We start from the raw sequence: 18,876 nt of genomic DNA, 5'->3' as shown, positions 1-18,876 counted from the left end.
ATCTGAAAAAGCACAACTGTCCTCGACAGGGATAGTGGTACGCTTTGCTAAAGTGGAAACTGCTCCCTCCACCTTAGGGACCGTCTGCCATAAGTCCCGTGTGGTGGCGTTTATTGGAAAAAAATTTCTAAAAATAGGAGGGGGGAAAACGGCACACCGGGTCTGTCCCACTCCTTAGTAATAATTTCTGTAAACCTTTTAGGTATTGGAAAAAACGTCAGTACACACCGGCACCGCATAGTATTTATCCAGTCTACACAATTTCTCTGGCACTGCAATTATGTCACAGTCATTCAGAGCAGCTAAAACCTCTCCAAGCAACACCCGGAGGTTCTCAAGCTTAAATTTAAAAGTAGACATATCTGAATCAGGTTTCCCCGAGTCAGAGACGTCACCCACAGACTGAAGCTCTTCCTCAGCTTCTGCATATTGTGACGCAGTATCAGACATGGGCCTTAAAACATCTGCGCGCTCTGTATTACGTCTAACCCCAGAGCTATCGCGCTTTCCTCTGAATTCAGGCAGTCTGGCTAATACCGCTGACAGGGTATTATCCATGATTGCCGCCATGTCCTGCAAAGTAATCGCTATGGGCGTCTTTGATGTACTTGGCGCCATTTTAGCGTGAGTCCCTTGAGCGGGAGTCAAAGGGTCCGACACGTGGGGAGAGTTAGTCGGCATAACTTCCCCCTCGTCAGAATCCTCTGGTGATAATTCTTTTAAAGATAACAGCTGATCCTTATTGTTTAAAGTGAAATCAATACATTTAGTACACATTCTCCTATGGGGTTCCACCATGGCTTTAAACATAATGAACAAGGAGTTTCCTCTATGTCAGACATGTTTATACAGACTAGCAATGAGACTAGCAAGCTTGGAAAACACTTTAAATCAAGTTAACAAGCAAATATAATAAACGGTACTGTGCCTTTAAGAGAAACAAATTTTGCCAAAATTTGAAATAACAGTGAAAAAAGGCAGTTAAACTAACAATTTTTTTACAGTGTATGTAACAAGTTAGCAGAGCATTGCACCCACTTGCAAATGGATGATTAACCCCTTAATACAAAAAACAGATTAACAAAACGAAAAATATGTTTTTTAAACAGTCATAACAACTGCCACAGCTCCTACTTTTGAAGCCTTTTGAGCCCTTCAGAGATGTCCTATAGCATGCAGGGGAATGCTGAGGGAAGCTTAATTTCACAGTTTATAATTTTAACTGCACCAACTGTAACTTTTATACTATAACAGTGGAAAGCCTCAGGAAACTGTTTCTAGGCAAAAATAAAGCCAGCCATGTGGAAAAAACTAGGCCCCAATAAGTTTTATCACCAAAGCATATATAAAAACGATTAAACATGCCAGCAAACGTTTTATATTGCACATTAATCAGAGTATATACCTCTGATAGTAAGCCTGATACTAGTCGCTATTAAATCACTGTATTTAGGCTTTAACTTACATTAATCCGGTATCAGCAGCATTTTCTAGCAAATTCCATCCCTAGAAAAACTTAACTGCACATACCTTATTGCAGGATACCCTGCACCCCATTCTCCCTCTGAAGTTACCTCACTCCTCAGACATATGTGAGAATAGCAGTGGATTACTTCTGCTAAGATCATAGAAAAATGCAGGCAGATTCTTCTTCTAAATGCTGCCTGAGATAAAATAGCACAACTCCGGTACCATTTAAAAACAATAAACTTTTGATTGAAGAAAAAACTAACTATATTTTACCACTTTCCTCTTACTACCTCCAGCTATGTTGAGAGCTTGCAAGAGAATGACTGGCTATGGCAGTTAGGGGAGGAGCTATATAGCAGCTCTGCTGTGGGTGATCCTCTTGCAACTTCCTGTTGGGAAGGAGAATATCCCACAAGTAATGGATGATCCGTGGACTGGATACACCTAACAAGAGAAATATCTTCCTTTTTTACCTAGAGATCCTCAGGTTATATTTTCCTATCAGCTTTTTACAGTTATGCTGCATCACTTTCAAGTGATTAAGTATATTAGAAATTATGTCCCTTAAAGGGACACTAAACCCCAAATTTTTCTTTCATGATTCAGATAGAGAATACAATTTTAAACAACATTCCAATTTACTTCTATTATCTATTTTGCTGCAATCTTTAGATATCCTTTGTTAAAGAAATAGCAATGCACATTGGTGAGCTAATCACATGAGGCATCTATGTGCAGCCACCAATCAGAAGCCACTGAGCCTATCTAGATATGCTTTTCAGGAAAGAATATCAAGAGAATGAAGCAAATTAGATAATAGAAGTAAATTAGAAAGTTGTTTAAAATGGTATTCTCTATCTGAATCATGAAAGAAAGAAAAAAATGGGATTAATGTTCCTTTAAGTATTGATATTTTTGGTAGAGTTGGTGATACCAAAGACCAACATAAAGGTAAAGTAGTTATTTGTAAACAATTTAATAGTGAGGGAAGTGTCTCAAATTCTGAATTGGGCAGAAATGACAGAAGACTTGCTGTTCATGAATGAAAAAAAAAATTAAAACATTTATAGAAGACAAAAAAATGCAGGTAGGTACTCATGGATGGGGATTGAAAATATATAGGAGGACTTGGCTATACAGGTTTATTGACAAATGTTTACAAGATGGAGAAAGGAAGTAAAAGGAAAAAACTGCCTATAAAGTGGTTTTGCAAGTTAGATGGTTGTGATGTAATTTGTCCCCACAATTATTACTTGTTGGGTGACAAATGTATCCCAAAATTGTATCTGTAGATTGTGCTGCTTATCCAGAATTCCAAAATTCGCAATTATTCTGAAATCCAGACTTTTTCATAAATATTTTTAAAAAAAGAAATAAAATTATTAAAAAATTAAAAAACTTCCTTACACCAGTAAGTAGCAATTTTCTCTGCCCGTAGCTTTGTTTTTTTTTTTTTTTTTGTGTGTCCTAAAACACAAATAATATTCAATATTTATTTACAACTACTAGGTGTATGTGAATTCTGATCCTTCATGAGGATCCAAATGTGGAAGTAATTAGCCGCTTGTTCCCTTCGGATATTTTCATAGCCGGACTGATTCCTGTAAAAGATCCCCACTCTCTGGATTTGCACAGATCTTAAAGTGGGGATCTTTTACAGGAATCAAACCGGCTACGAAAATATCCGATGGGAACGAGCAGCTGCCTACATCCCTACCAACTACTACCTTTGTCAAAAGGCCAGATATTGTTGTTTACACTTTATCCCAAGCTGTACCATTTTACAGATGCAAAATTACTATTATTCCAAATTGTTTTTTGTTTTTTTAAATGGTCATATCAGTAAGCATTATTGTTCATGATTTCCTTTGTTTTTGTTATAGTCACTCCTACAATTTAAAATTTGTAATATATCTTAAAAAATTCTAATAAAAAAAGATTTAAAAAAAAAAAAATTGTCGTAAGAATAATGACCAAGGAAGCTGAGACAGGCAGCAGAATAAATATATGGGCAAGAAATATGCTGTTCGGTAATAGGTGAATTGAAGGAAACTTTTGTGGAAGACATGCGTCTGTACAATTAGTAGTAGATTAATAGTTAATGCCTCACATGGAACCTGGAGAATTTATAAAGACATCCCAACCTGCAAAAACTCATTTCAGGGAGGTGGCTTCACCGGCAACTGCGCAAATATATATATATATATATATATATATATATATATATATATTTTAATAAATATATATATTAATATAAATATATAATGTTATCCACACTTTGTATAGCACATGGCAGAAATTGTAAAAGTGAACTAAAAAACATAATTTTTTAGATTACCTTTCTCTCACCATTACAAGACATCCTCCCCTCTGTTACAGGCATAGGTTGCTGCACGGCCACCTGACCTCTTAAGAGTACGGGAGCGGAGCCTACACAATAGAGAGGTATGGAAGCCTGCACAATAGAGAGGTATGGGAACCTGCACAATATAGAGGTATGGGAGCCTGCACAATAGAGAGGTATGGAAGCCTGCACAATAGAGAGGTATTGGGAACCTGCACATAGAGAGGTATGGGAGCCTGCACAATAGAGAGGTATTGGGAACCTGCACAATCGAGAGGTATGGGAACCTGCACAATAGAGAGGTATGGGAACCTGCACAATATAGAGGTATGGGAGCCTGCACAATAGAGAGGTATGGGAACCTGCATAATATAGAGGTATGGAAGCCTGCACAATAGAGAGGTATGGGAGCCTGCACAATAGAGAAGTATGGGAGCCTGCACAATAGAGAGGTATGGGAACCTGCACAGAAGAGAGGAGGTATGGGAGCCTGCACACTAGAGAGGTATGGGAGCCTGCACAATAGAAAGGTATGAAAGCCTGCACAATAGAAAGGTATGGAAGCCTGCACAATAGAGAGGTATGGGAGTCTGCACATCTCACCTATATATATCAGGTCTGCTGCTGTCTCGCACCGCACTAGAGTAGAGATCAGGAAGGAGGGAAAAAGTCTAGAGAGGAACGCAGTAACTATTTACATTGAGCTATAACGGAACAGTGACACCTAGAGGTAGAAATGAAAAGTGCAGGCACACATTTGATTTTCTCTGGTATTGCTATTTCCGGGAGATTGTGTTTAATTTGCAGGTGTCAGGTAGCCGCTATTTCAATGCGGGAGACTCCCGGACCATCTGGGAGAGTTGGGATGTCTGTTTATATGACCATTAGCTTTAATGGCTTCCCTACAGTCTATAGTCGATAGTGTTGTTGCCAGCCATAATTCTGCAGAGACTTAGGTGTGTAGATAGAATGCTGTGCAAATAAGAATATTGTACAAATAAGGGATAAGTCTCAAATCAAACAAAAGGAGCTTTAATTTGAAATGAGAAACCATCAAACATTTGTGAAGTTTTACAAATGCTTAAAGGGATAGTCAACACCAGAATTTTTGTTGTTTAAAAAGATAGATAATATCTTTATTACCTATTCCCCAGTTTTGCACAACCAACACTATTATAATACATGTTTTACCTCTGTAATTACCTTGTATCTAGCCGGACTGATTCCTGTAAAAGATCCCCACTCTCTGGATTTGCACAGATCTTAAAGTGGGGATCTTTTACAGGAATCAAACCGGCTACGAAAATATCCGATGGGAACGAGCAGCTGCCTACATCCCTACCAACTACTACCTTTGTCAAAAGGCCAGATATTGTTGTTTACACTTTATCCCAAGCTGTACCATTTTACAGATGCAAAATTACTATTATTCCAAATTGTTTTTTGTTTTTTTTAAATGGTCATATCAGTAAGCATTATTGTTCATGATTTCCTTTGTTTTTGTTATAGTCACTCCTACAATTTAAAATTTGTAATATATCTTAAAAAATTCTAATAAAAAAAGATTTAAAAAAGAAAAAATTGTCGTAAGAATAATGACCAAGGAAGCTGAGACAGGCAGCAGAATAAATAGGTGGGCAAGAAATATGCTATTCGGTAATAGGTGATTTGAAGGAAACTTTTGTGGAAGACATGCGTCTGTACAATTAGTAGTAGATTAATAGTTAAGGCCTCACATGGAACCTGGAGAATTTATAAAGACATCCCAACCTGCAAAAACTCATTTCAGGGAGGTGGCTTCACCGGCAACTGCGCAAATATATATATATATATATATATATATATTTTTTTTTTTAATATATATATATATATATATATATATATATATTAATATAAATATATAATGTTATCCACACTTTGTACAGCACATGGCAGAAATTGTAAAAGTGAACTAGAAAACATCATTTTTTAGATTACCTTTCTCTCACCAGTACAAGACACCCTCCCCTCTGTTACAGGCATAGGTTGCTCCACGGCCACCTGACCTCTTAAGAGTATGGGAGCGGAGCCTACACAATAGAGAGGTATGGGAACCTGCACAATAGAGAGGTATGGAAGCCTGCACAATATAGAGGTATGGGAGCCTGCACAATAGAGAGGTATGGAAGCCTGCACAATAGAGAGGTATTGGGAACCTGCACAATAGAGAGGTATGGGAACCTGCACAATAGAGAGGTATGGAAGCCTGCACAATATAGAGGTATGGGAGCTTGCACAATAGAGAGGTATGGAAGCCTGCACAATAAAGAGGTATTGGGAACCTGCACAATAGAGAGGTATGGGAACCTGCACAATATAGAGGTATGGAAGCCTGCACAATATAGAGGTATGGGAGCCTGCACAATAGAGAGGTATGGGAGCCTGCACAATAGAGAGGTATGGCAGCCTGCACAATAGAGAGGTATTGGGAACCTGCACAATAGAGAGGTATGGGAACCTGCACAATATAGAGGTATGGGAGCCTGCACAATATAGAGGTATGGGAGCCTGCACAATAGAGAGGTATGGGAACCTGTACAATATAGAGGTATGGAAGCCTGCACAATAGAGAGGTATGGGAGCCTGCACATACAGAGGTATGGCAGCCTGCACAATAGAGAGGTATTGGGAACCTGCACAATAGAGAGGTATGGGAACCTGCACAATATAGAGGTATGGGAGCCTGCACAATATAGAGGTATGGGAACCTGTACAATATAGAGGTATGGAAGCCTGCGCAATAGAGAGGTATGGGAGCCTGCACAATAGAGAAGTATGGGAGCCTGCCCAATAGAGAGGTATGGGAACCTGCACAGAAGAGAGGAGGTATGGGAGCCTGCACACTAGAGAGGTATGGGAGCCTGCACAATAGAAATGTATGAAAGCCTGCACAATAGAGAGGTATGGGAGCCTGCACAATATAGAGGTATGGGAGTCTGCACATCTCACCTATATATATCAGGTCTGCTGCTGTCTCGCACTGCACTAGAGTAGAGATCAGGAAGGAGGGAAAAAGTCTAGAGAGGAACGCAGTAACTATTTACATTGAGCTATAACGGAACAGTTACACCTAGAGGTAGAAATGAAAAGTGCAGGCACACATTTGATTTTCTCTGGTATTGCTATTTCCAGGAGATTGTGTTTCATTTGCAGGTGTCAGGGAGCCGCTATTTCAATGCGGGAGACTCCCGGACCATCTGGGAGAGTTGGGATGTCTGTTTATATGACCATTAGCTTTAATGGCTTCCCTACAGTCGATAGTCGATAGTGTTGTTGCCAGCCATAATTCTGCAGAAACGTAGGTGTGTAGATAGAATGCTGTACAAATAAGAATATTGTACAAATAAGGGATACGTCTCAAATCAAACAAAAGGAGCTTTAATTTGAAATGAGAAACCATCAAACATTTGTGAAGTTTTACAAATGCTTAAAGGGATAGTCAACACCAGAATTTTTGTTGTTTAAAAAGATAGATAATCCCTTTATTACCTATTCCCCAGTTTTGCACAACCAACACTATTATAATACATGTTTTACCTCTGTAATTACCTTGTATCTAAGCCTCTCCAAACTGCCCCCTTTTTTCAGTTCTTTTGACAGACTTGCATTTTAGCCAATCAGTGCTGACTCCTAGGTAACTTCACGTGCGTGAGCTTAATGTTATCTATATGACACACATGAACTAACACCCTCTAGTGGTGAAAAAAAAGTCAAAATGCATTCAGATTAGAGGCGGCCTTGAAGGTCTAAGAAATTGGCATATGAGCCTACCTAGGTTTAGCTTTCAACTAAGAATACAAAGAGAACAAAGCAAAATTGGTGATAAAAGTACAATGGAAAGTTGTTTAAATTTACATGCTCTATTTGAATCATGAAACTTTATTTTGGACTTGACTGTCTCTTTAAATAATACTTGAGGAGCAAAGAGAGTGGACGTGCTTGCTTGGAGCTCCTCTGCTGAAGTTGTTTAAAAATTGACATAAACCTATGAAAATAGCCTATCCAACAATTAATAATACTGGAGATTAGGGGTTGATATTTTCCCCGGAATTCTAGGAAGTGAAAGCTGGGTTTGGCTTAGTCCCGGAGACGATTAATCATTGCAGCGGACTGAGGCCTAATATAACTAAAGAGGCAGCGTGGCGACGGACTCCGCTAGCAATACACAGGTCCCTTTAATTTGGGCCAGATATAAAGTAGAGAGTACTTTCCCATCCTTGGATGCAGAATCCCAACAAATCGCCATAGTTTGGAGATAGTGACAGCCCAGACATCAGAGGAACTGCTACTTCCCACACGCGACCAGTTGACTGACGCAACCATAAGCGACGAAAACCGCCACAGATAAACTCACCTTGGTCAGCAGACTCAGACAAGTGGATACTCCGAGCAGCTTGGGGAGGACAGACTGCAACTTGGGACTCCGGGTAGTTGCTGCGCGAATCGCCATCTTGAAATCTCCAAGGCGCTGCAGAGAAGAGACAGAAAGGCTTAGACAGTGGCCTCAGTGCTCGACTCACATCCTGCGGATAAAAGGTGAGATACCAACAGGAGGTTTTTGAGCAGGAGATCACTCTGGGGTGAGCACACGCAGTTTTGCAGATAACAGGGGCCATATATAAAAACAAATCAGTCACATGTAATTAGCGGCGCATAGTCCCCTGCATACACCAATTCACTCCAGGCCCTTAAGCGGTTTCACTGAGGAGGGGGGTTATGCAGATGAGCTCAATGACTGTCGACTAGATTGCGAGGCCCTTCCAGCACCTTGAGTAAATTAAGCACTCACCTCTTTGAATGCACCAATACCTAGCAAAAAGCAGCTGATATAATTGGGTTCTTCTGCTAAATCTTTATCACCTTGAACCCCAGAGGTTATAAGCTGCTATTCCCAACATGGCACTGGTTAGAGAAGTGCTAGCTATTCCTCATAACAGATTAAAAGGCGCATACCCAATGAAACTCCTCTGCTAGAGGATAAATATAAGCTATCCACAGAAAGCAGCTAGGACATCTATAAGCATATGTATTTGAGGAGGGATTTTAATAAAACAGATGAAGTGGCAGACAACATATTATGTAGATGAATATATGTGACATCGCTTGATATGACAGAAGTCTAATAAAAAGGACTTGGAACTGGCTGATTCTGTTATAAGAAGTTATAGACGCAAACAGAGGGTGCTATCCATTTACAAGGGATTCTCCCACCATTGGGATAGAACTCTTCATAACACGAGAAGTGTGAGGGGAGTTCAATTTTATTCTCTCCTTTTAGTACTCCCACACCTACTAAGCTAAGTTACTTTAACCTCAACACGAACCAGGGATAATGGCCTCCAGAAGAATGATAAAAGGGGATAAAACCCCCAAGACCCTCAACATGAATACTTTTTTCAAAGCTTCTCAAAACACTAAAATTTGCGACACAACAATTACGGCCTAGAAGAACAAGAGAAACTTGATTCTGACTCCATACAAACAGAAGAAGACTCGACAGTAGTTATAAAGGCCGATCTGAAAGCCTTGGTATCCAAACAGGGTATTTCTGCTAATTTTGAAAGGCTGTGGAACAAAATTGATAATATGCATTCAGCGGTCACTAATAGTTTTTCTGAAATCAAGACTGAAATCGTGGATTTGGGAGGCAGAATCTACTCTCTGGAGGAACATACAGACTCCATAGTAGAAGATCTCAACACAATGTTTCAGTCAGTTACTTCCCAGAACTAAATTCTTAACGAAATGCAAGAAAAACTTGAGGATTTGAAGAATAGGAGTAGGAGAAATAATATCAGATTGAAAAGAGTGCCTGAGTCCATCTCCAACAAAGATCTCCTCTCCTATGTAGCTCAGCTTTTTCGGCAGGTGACAGAAGACACAGACAACTACAGTATGGCCATTGAAAGGGCACATAGGGCTCTCAAACCTAAACCCAAAGAGTGATTGCCCCCAAGAGACATTATAATCAAAATGGTCCTTTTCCAGGATAAAGATAAAATCCTACAAGCAGCCAGGAAAAACCCAACGTTCAAGTTCCAAGGGAATGTAGTGCAGTTCTTCCAGGATCTAAGCCTCAGGACTCTGCAACGTAGAAGCTCACTGAGACCCCTCACCCTGCTCCTACGTAAACACCAAATACCATACAAGTGGGGTTTTCCGTTTGCCCTTTATATAAATAAAGACTCTAAAATAGTCACCATTAGAGAGCCGGAAGCTATCGCAGAAGTCTGCAAAATCCTGGACTTGGATCCTCCAACGATTCCTTCCTCAACACCAGCAGCGGCTTTAACTTCACTCCCGAAACCATCTTCAAGGTCTTCAACTGCCAGATGGTCCAAGATTAACCGTAAAGGGCAAAAGACCTGAGAACTTCAACAGTCAGAAGTTTTAGGATTGACATACATGTCTTGGTAGAAAACTACTCTCCAGCTCTTGAGACAGATCTGCTCATGGACGGATCCCAAGAGTATCCTTTTATGGTTTTAGGCTCTCTGTCTATACAGACTTTTATTCAGGTATCTTATTTGTAACCAGATAATTGGTTTTGATTGTTTTACTGTTTCAGCTTTGTTACATTGGTCCACAATGTCTTTATTTCAAAAGTTTATTTTATTGTCTCAAATAATATGTTTGCCACTTACAAAATATATATACTCAGGTGCTGCGATAGCGGTACTAACAAATAGTTTTATATCTTAGCAGAATGTTAATACAAGAACCCATTGGTCGGGTTCACGGTTCTTTCCAATTGTTATGTTTTCAAGTCAATTTGTTATGTATTCTTTATAGTTTGTTCAAGCATGCCAAGACTTTGGGAGGATCTTCGTAATAGTAACGCTAAAATGGCTGCCAAGGATCTTAATGGTAATTTATTATCTCTGCCTTATGATGCATTTGGTATAGTCACCTCAATAAGGACATGACAAACACTATACAAATTTTCTCTCATAACGTAAGGGGACTAAATACTGATGTTAAAAGACGTACTGCCATGACATAATATACTGCTCTTAAAGCACATATTATTTTTGCAAGAAACCTATTTTGTTAAGGCACAAATACCACATTATTGGGCCAGACGGTTCACCAAACACTATCATGCAATAGCAAACACCAAAAAAAGAGGATTGTCCATCCTGATTCACTCCTCGATTAACTTTGTTCATGAATCCACAATAGCGGATGAAGATGGTAGATGCCTTATACTAAAAGGTCAACTGAATAATACAGATGTAACGCTTTGCAATATATATGCACCCAATGAAAACCAACATACATTTTTTGAAAATATAGCATATCTACTGACTCAGTGGTCACAATCACGGATTATCTTGGCAGGGGACTTTAACATTTCCATGTCGAATACCAAATATAACCAACCCCTGTCTAATAAAGCCCAAAGACATAATCGTATAGTTAAATCAATGCAGGAATCCTTCTCATCCCACACTTTGGTTGACTCCTGGGTCATATTGAACGGTATTACATCTGACACTACATTTTACTCTAAGACTCACTAAGCTAGAATCTACTTTGCATAATTTCCAAACAAAAAAAACTACACTACTAAACTCACAGGCAAGTAGGGCGATAACAAAACTCAGATCTCAATATTTCATTTACGCTAGCAAGCCGGACAAATTTATGGCCCACAAAATCAGAGAGCGACTCAAAGCAGCAGCTATCCCACTTATCAAGAAATTGGACAAATCTCTGACTTCCCACCCACAGGCAATTGCGGACGCTTTTGTAGATTATTATGGGGATCTTAACAACAGGGTAAAAGTCACGCATTCGCCTGAGGTGGAGAAACTCACAAGGGAGTTTTTGGGCGAAACTCATTTAGAAACCTTGTCAGAAGATAAAAAAAAATCTGAATGCCCCCATTATGTTAGCAGAAGTGGTGCTCGCCATTAAAGCTCTAAAACACTGGAAGGTTTCCCAGGGGAATATTAAATTATTTAGAAATAATCTTATACCTCATTTGACTAAATTTTGCAATTATATCATGGAGGGATACCCCATTCCCCCTGATCTGCTGCAAGCTAGGATTGTGGTAATACCCAAAACAGGTAGGGACCTGAAACTGTGCTCTAATTATCACCCAATCTCTCTCATCAATAAAGATTTTTACTAAAATTCTGGCCAACAGACTCAAACACATCCTGCCCGGCTTGATCCACATAGACCAAGTAGGTTTTATTAAAGCTAGGGAAGCCCCAGATAATATTAGGCGCCAATCAAATATTGTTCACTATCTAAGTACGACACGAACGCCTTCTCTGCTCTTAGCTTTGGATGCGGAGAAGGTGTTCGATAGAGTTGACTGGCAATATATGTATATGACTTTGACCTATATGAATTTTGACGGTCCCTTTGTTAATGCTCTAAAAGCAATATAAAATTTGCCAACTGCTTAAAGGGACAGTCTACACCAGAATTTTTATTGTTTTAAAATATAGATAATCCCTTTATTACCCATTCCCCAGTTTTGCATAACCAACACAGTTATAATAATACACTTTTAACCTCTGTGATTATCTTGTATCTAAGCCTCTGCAAACTGCCCCTTTATTTCAGTTCTTTTGACAGACTTGCAGTCTAGCCAATCAGTGCCTGCTCCCAGAGCAGAGTGTTATCTATATGAAATACGTGAACTAACACCCTCTAGTGGTGAAAAACTGTTAAAATGCATTCTGAAAAGAGGTGGCCTTCAATGTCTAAGAAATTAGCATATGAACCTCCTAGGTTAAGCTTTCAACTAAGAATACCAAGAGAACAAAGCAAAATTGGTGATAAAAGTAAATTGTAAAATTGTTTAAAATTACATGCTCTATCTGAATCATGAAAGTTTATTTTGGCCTAGACTGTCCCTTTAAGTATCCTCAGCGGGATATAAGTCTAAATTATTCCCAATTTTAAATGGCACCAGACAAGGCTGTCCTTTATCCCCCCTTTTGTTCGCGCTTTGCATCGAACCCCTAGCGGCTAGAATTCGATCCAATCCTGACATCTCAGGGGTGAAGATAAAAGATTCTGAGTACAAACTGACCCTCTTTGTGGACAATATTTTACTTACTATTACCAAACCACTCATGTCCCTTCCAATCTTATATGATGTGCTAAATAAATTCTCTTTAATCTCAGGATACCAAGTTGACTTAGATAAATGTGATATGCTACCTATAGAAATCCACCCCCCCCCCCCCCCATTACGAAGAAACTTATAGAAATTAATTTTGAACTAGGACAAACCAAAAGTTTGCTAAAATATTTGGGAATACACCTAGCGGCACAGGTTCAGCTTCTATATAAACTAAATTATACTCCACTTTTCAAATCCATCAGAAAGGATCTTTTAAAATGGAGAAGTTGTAATTTCTCCTGGTTGGGACGAATATCCGTGATAAAGATGAATATATTGCTGCAACTCATATCTCTTTAGAGCCCTTCCGATCAAAGTTAGTTATCCAGAATTAGCATCCATACAAGCAGAAATTTTAACATTTATTAGAGGGGAAAAAGATGGCCAGGATTTCCAATATAACAATGATGAAACATAAGACATGGGAGTTCCTAATTTGATAGAGTACTACAGAACAGCTAGGTTAGTTAAAGACGCTTTAATCGGTAGATCAGAAATAGCTGCTATATGGATAAAAATAGAGGCGGATTTGGGGGGGTGAGATGTCCCTGATGCAATCCTTTGGAACAACAAACTCTCTGCTGGCCAGGAAGGGCTGACCGGATCTCCTATGATGGAAGTCACTAGTTATATATGGTCTGAATTCGCTAGAAAGGAATGTGGCCAATAAAGTTTATTATAATGCCTATTAGATACCTATTGGTGGGGGAATTTCGGAGACATAGACAAGTGGGAAAATAAAGGCCTATATCGGGTAGCAGACCTTTTGACACACAATAAAATGACGTTTTCTCAACTTCAGGAAAAACTATCTCCTATCAAGATACATTGGTATTTATTCCTTCAGATATCCTCCTCCCTAAATAAATTTCTCAAGATAATTCCAGGCAAAGCTAAAACCCGTTTAAGAAAATATTTGTGTATCCCGAACCAGACCAAAACACACTATATCCAGGCTATATATAGGATATTAAAAAAACTGGGGACTCGCTCAAGAACTCCATAATGCTTAAGTGGGAAGAACTAGAGCTATCCAGAGATAAAGAAACATGGGATGATGTTTTCAGCTCGGCCTCTAGAGGCCTAATGAGCGCAGACCTAAGGGAGAATTCGTTGAAGACAATATTCCGGAGGAATCTGACTCCTCTGCGAACTTCTTATATGACTCAAAATAAATATAGATTATGCTAGTGAAGTAGGTACATATAAACATATGTGGTGGGGGTGTGGGGAAATCCAGACCATCTAGGACAGAGCTTTCCAAACTTTTCATGTTGTTGACACACTTTTTAGACCTACATCATTTTGCGACACAGTAATTCAGTTGTACTAGCAAACAGGAGGTTAAACTAACGCGTTTTAAGAGATACAGACACAAACATAAATTATATAATAACAGAATATATTTACAAGTAACAGTATGTATGTGCAAGAATTAAAAAAAAAAAAAGTTTAATAACACCAATAGCTACTTATTTTAACGGGATGTATTAGGTTGATGGGATTATTACAGTTTCTAAATATTTGGTGGAATATTAGATACAGACACTTGAATATCATCATCAAGCATTTTAAAGCTTCCACTTCCTATCCATATATCCAGAGCAGGAGCAGCAATGCACTACTGGGAGCTAGCTGCAAAAAAACAACACTTTGACTTCTGACTATCTCAGCGTTTAAGCTGCTGCCCTCAGAGCTCTGCGAGTCCAATTGACTACTGCCCGTGCTGCAAACACACTGCTGTCCCACTCACTGACTACATGTGCAGTCACAAGCCGATTGAAGAGACTACAGGTGCAGTTAGGAGCCAATGTGCCGCCAAAGCCACCAATGGGAATAGTTTCACTTCCCACTGAGCTGCGCCAATAGGTTAAGATGATCTGTGACCCACTAGGTATCGATCACGTGTCAACCATGTGATATGCGTGGCAGGCAGGCAGGCAGAAAGTCTGAAACCAAAAATGTTTTTTTACAAAAATTTTAAATTAAAATAAATTAGTGCTGAAGCAGGGACACACCTACACACTCCTGCCGACACACTAACGTGTCACGACACACAGTTTGGAAAGCACTGATCTAGGAGGTTACTTTCATCAATGATTAGCTACATTTTAGATGAGCAAGTACAACTCACTATCACACAGGCATTACTTCATGAACGCATTCAGAAGTTTAATAAACCCATTAACACTTTTATCAAAATTTTATGTACTGCAACAAGATCTTTCATAGCGAAATACTGGAAGATTGGCACTCCATCATGGAATGAAATAAAAAATAAAATAAACCACATATACATAATGTATGAATCAGCAGCTTGGTCACTGGGAACAAAGGAAGCCAATAAAGAAATATGGTTTTACTGGAATCTTAGGAATGGATCTAGTTATTCCTGATAGATTTTCAGCCCACTGGCAGCGGATATACAATCTAGGACGCTATAGGGTGTACAGGTGAGCTCCCAAAACAATATACTTACTTAAAGCGAAGGTCCATTTTGATGAATTAGTGCCCGGTTTTTAATAAACCTATTAAAAACAAAGGCACTTTAATTCATCAAAATTGACATTTCACAGTTTTCTTCAAAAACTTACCTTTTTATCCTAAATGCCGCTCCAGCGATTCCCATGGCCGTCGGAAGCCTCTGCAGACGTCAGAAATGACGAATCTGGCTTCCTCCAATCCCAGCTTCCCCCCGGGGGAATCTTGGCCTGATGCAACGCTGTGATTGGAGGAAGCCAGATTCGTCATTTTGGACCTGCGAAGACGGCTTGCAACGGGCGGAGGAAGTGCTGGAGCGGCTGCCAGGATTAACCCCTTAGTGACCAGAGCACTTTTCCATTTTCTGTCCGTTTGGGACCAAGGCTATTTTTACATTTCTGCGGTGTTTGTGTTTAGCTGAAATTTTCCTCTTACTCATTTACTGTACCCACACATATTATATACCGTTTTTCTCGCCATTAAATGGACTTTCTAAAAATACCATTATTTTCATCATATCTTATCATTTACTATAAAATAATTTATAAAATATGAGGAAAAATGGAAAAAAACACACTTTTTCTAACTTTGAACCCCAAAATCTGTTACATATCTACAACCACCAAAAAACACCCATGCTAAATAGTTTCTAAATTTTGTCCTGAGTTTAGAAATACCCAATGTTTACATCTTCTTTGCTTTTTTTGTAACTTATAGGGCCATAAATACAAGTAGCACTTTGCTATTTTCAAACCATTTTTTTTCAAAATTAGCGCTAGTTACATTGGGACACTGATATCTTTCAGGAATCCCTGAATATCCATTGACATGTATATATTTTTTTTTAGAAGACATCCCAAAGTATTGATCTAGGCCCATTTTGGTATATTTCATGCCACCATTTCACCGCCAAATGCGATCAAATACAAAAAATCGTTCACTTTTTCACAAATTTTTTCACAAACTTTCAGTTTCTCACTGAAATTATTTACAAACTGCTTGTGCAATTATGGCATAAATGGTTGTAAATTCTTCTCTGGGATCCCCTTTGTTCAGAAATAGCAGACATATATGGCTTTGGCATTGCTTTTTGGTAATTAGAAGGCCGCTAAATGCTACTGCGCACCACACGTGTATTATGCCCAGCAGTGAAGGGGTTAATTAGGAAGCATGTAAGGAGCTTTTTGGGGTATTTTTAGCTTTAGTGTAGTGTAGTAGACAACCCCAAGTATTGATCTAGGCCCATTTTGGTATATTTCATGCCACCATTTCACCGCCAAATGCGATCAAATTAAAAAAAACGTAAAATTTTTCACAATTTTAGGTTTCTCACTGAAATAATTTACAAACAGCTTGTGCAATTATGGCACAAATGGTTGTAAATGCTTCTCTGGGATCCCCTTTGTTCAGAAATAGCAGACATATATGACTTTGGCGTTGCTTTTTGGTAATTAGAATGCTGCTAAATGGCGCTGCGCATCACACGTGTATTATGGCTAGCAGTGAAGGGGTTAATTAAGTAGCTTGTAGGGAGCTTGCAGGGTTAATTTTAGCTTTAGTGTAGAGATCAGCCTCCCACCTGAAACATCAGACCCCCTGATCCCTCCCAAACATCTCTCTTCCCTCCCCTACCCCACAAATGTCCCCGCCATCTTAAGTACTGGCAGAAACTCTGCCAGTACTAAAATAAAAGGAAAATTTTGGCTTTTTTGTGCATTTTTTTTAGCATATTTACATATGCTTATGTGTAGGATCCCCCTTAGCCCCCAACCTCACTGATCCCCCACCAAACAGCTCTCTAACCCTCCCCCTCTGACTTAATGTGCGCCATCTTGGGTACTGGCAGCTGTCTGCCAGTACCCATTTTAGTGAAAAATATGCTGTTATAATTTAAAAAATGTCCCTTTTCTGTAGTGTAGCTTCCCCCCCCCCAATACCAACCCCCCACCCCTTCCTGATCCCTTAGATGCTTTTAAAAAAATAAGTTTATTTTAATTTTTTTCACAATTTACTTGTAACATTTTTCTGTAGTGTAGCGGTTCCCACCCGCTCCCGCCCCATGCACGCGCCCGCCCGCCACCCCCGTGCACGCGCGCGCCCCCCGCAATCCCGCCCCCCTCTCTGACTAAGAAGCCATCGATGGCCGCCCACCCACCTCCCACTTCAGCTCCCACCCACCAACGAATGCGGCCATCGATGTCCGGTGCAGAGAGGGCCACAGAGTGGCTCTCTCTGCACCGGAGGGGTAAAAAATGTTATTGCAGGATGCCTCAATATCGAGGCATCCTGCAATAACCGGAAAACAGCTGGAAATCATCAGGATCGCTTCCAGCTGCTTTCCAAACCGAGGACGTGCAGGGTACGTCCTTGGTCGTTAAGTGACTTTTTTAAGAGGACGTACCCTGCACGTCCTCGGTCATTAAGGGGTTAAAAGGTAAGTTTTTGAAGAAAACAGTAAAATGTCAATTTTGATTAATTAAAGTGCCCTTGTTTTTAATAGGTTTATTAAAAACCGGGTACTAATTCATCAAAATGGAGCTTCACTTTAATGATCATTACGTTATAGTCTTTGGCATCCAATCCTTGCTTGTTATTCATTTGTTTTTGTTTTGTTTTTCAAGATATTATTTATTTATCTAGTTCTTATCCCCCCCTCCCTCCTTTTATTATAATTGTTATAATTGTTACATTTCCTTTCCCAGAAATATCTCCATGATGCTCGGGATGACAATCGAACTTCTAGAAAGAAAGTGGAGAGGTTGCTTTTTTTGAGGGTCTATGTAAAGAGTTGTTATCCACAATTTCTATATGATTCTGTTTATGCATGTACTTATGTCCATTGTCAAAGAATGACTTGATCTATTGTATTATAAACAAATGCTTTAATAAAATGATTTAAACATAAAATACTTGAGCCCATATTCTCTATGTGATACCAGATAGAGTTTTGGCCACCCCAAAACAATTTTTTTTAGTTTTCCTGGGGTCACAAATAGAGCCGTATAACACCCTTGGGCTGCCAGTTGTCCATCCCTGTATTAAACTAAAGGAAGGTCTTCTAGACTGTTACTATTTAAATAAAATAAAATAAAAATAGATCCAGATATGTATGCTGTTAAAAGCTCCCCTAACTGCATAAGGGAGTTATTCCTCTAAAAGGTAATACATGTTTTAGTTTACATAGGTTTCTGATTATATGTGATTATGAATCTATACAAACTTTATTTACTAGTGATCACCATGGTTTTCTGCTATATGAAACACAAACTCTTCTTCCCCCTCCTCTTATAACACAACATAGTTTATTTTTAAGTTATACTTTTAAAGGGTTGGCTTCCTGTAACTGATTTCAAGGTGTATGGAATACTTTGAGATTTGAATATCAATACAGGTC

This window comes from Bombina bombina, chromosome 2 (genome assembly GCF_027579735.1).
Source record: "Bombina bombina isolate aBomBom1 chromosome 2, aBomBom1.pri, whole genome shotgun sequence".
Lineage (NCBI taxonomy): Eukaryota > Metazoa > Chordata > Amphibia > Anura > Bombinatoridae > Bombina > Bombina bombina.
The sequence above is the reverse complement of the archived record's forward strand: the minus strand, read 5'-3'. Positions refer to the sequence as shown.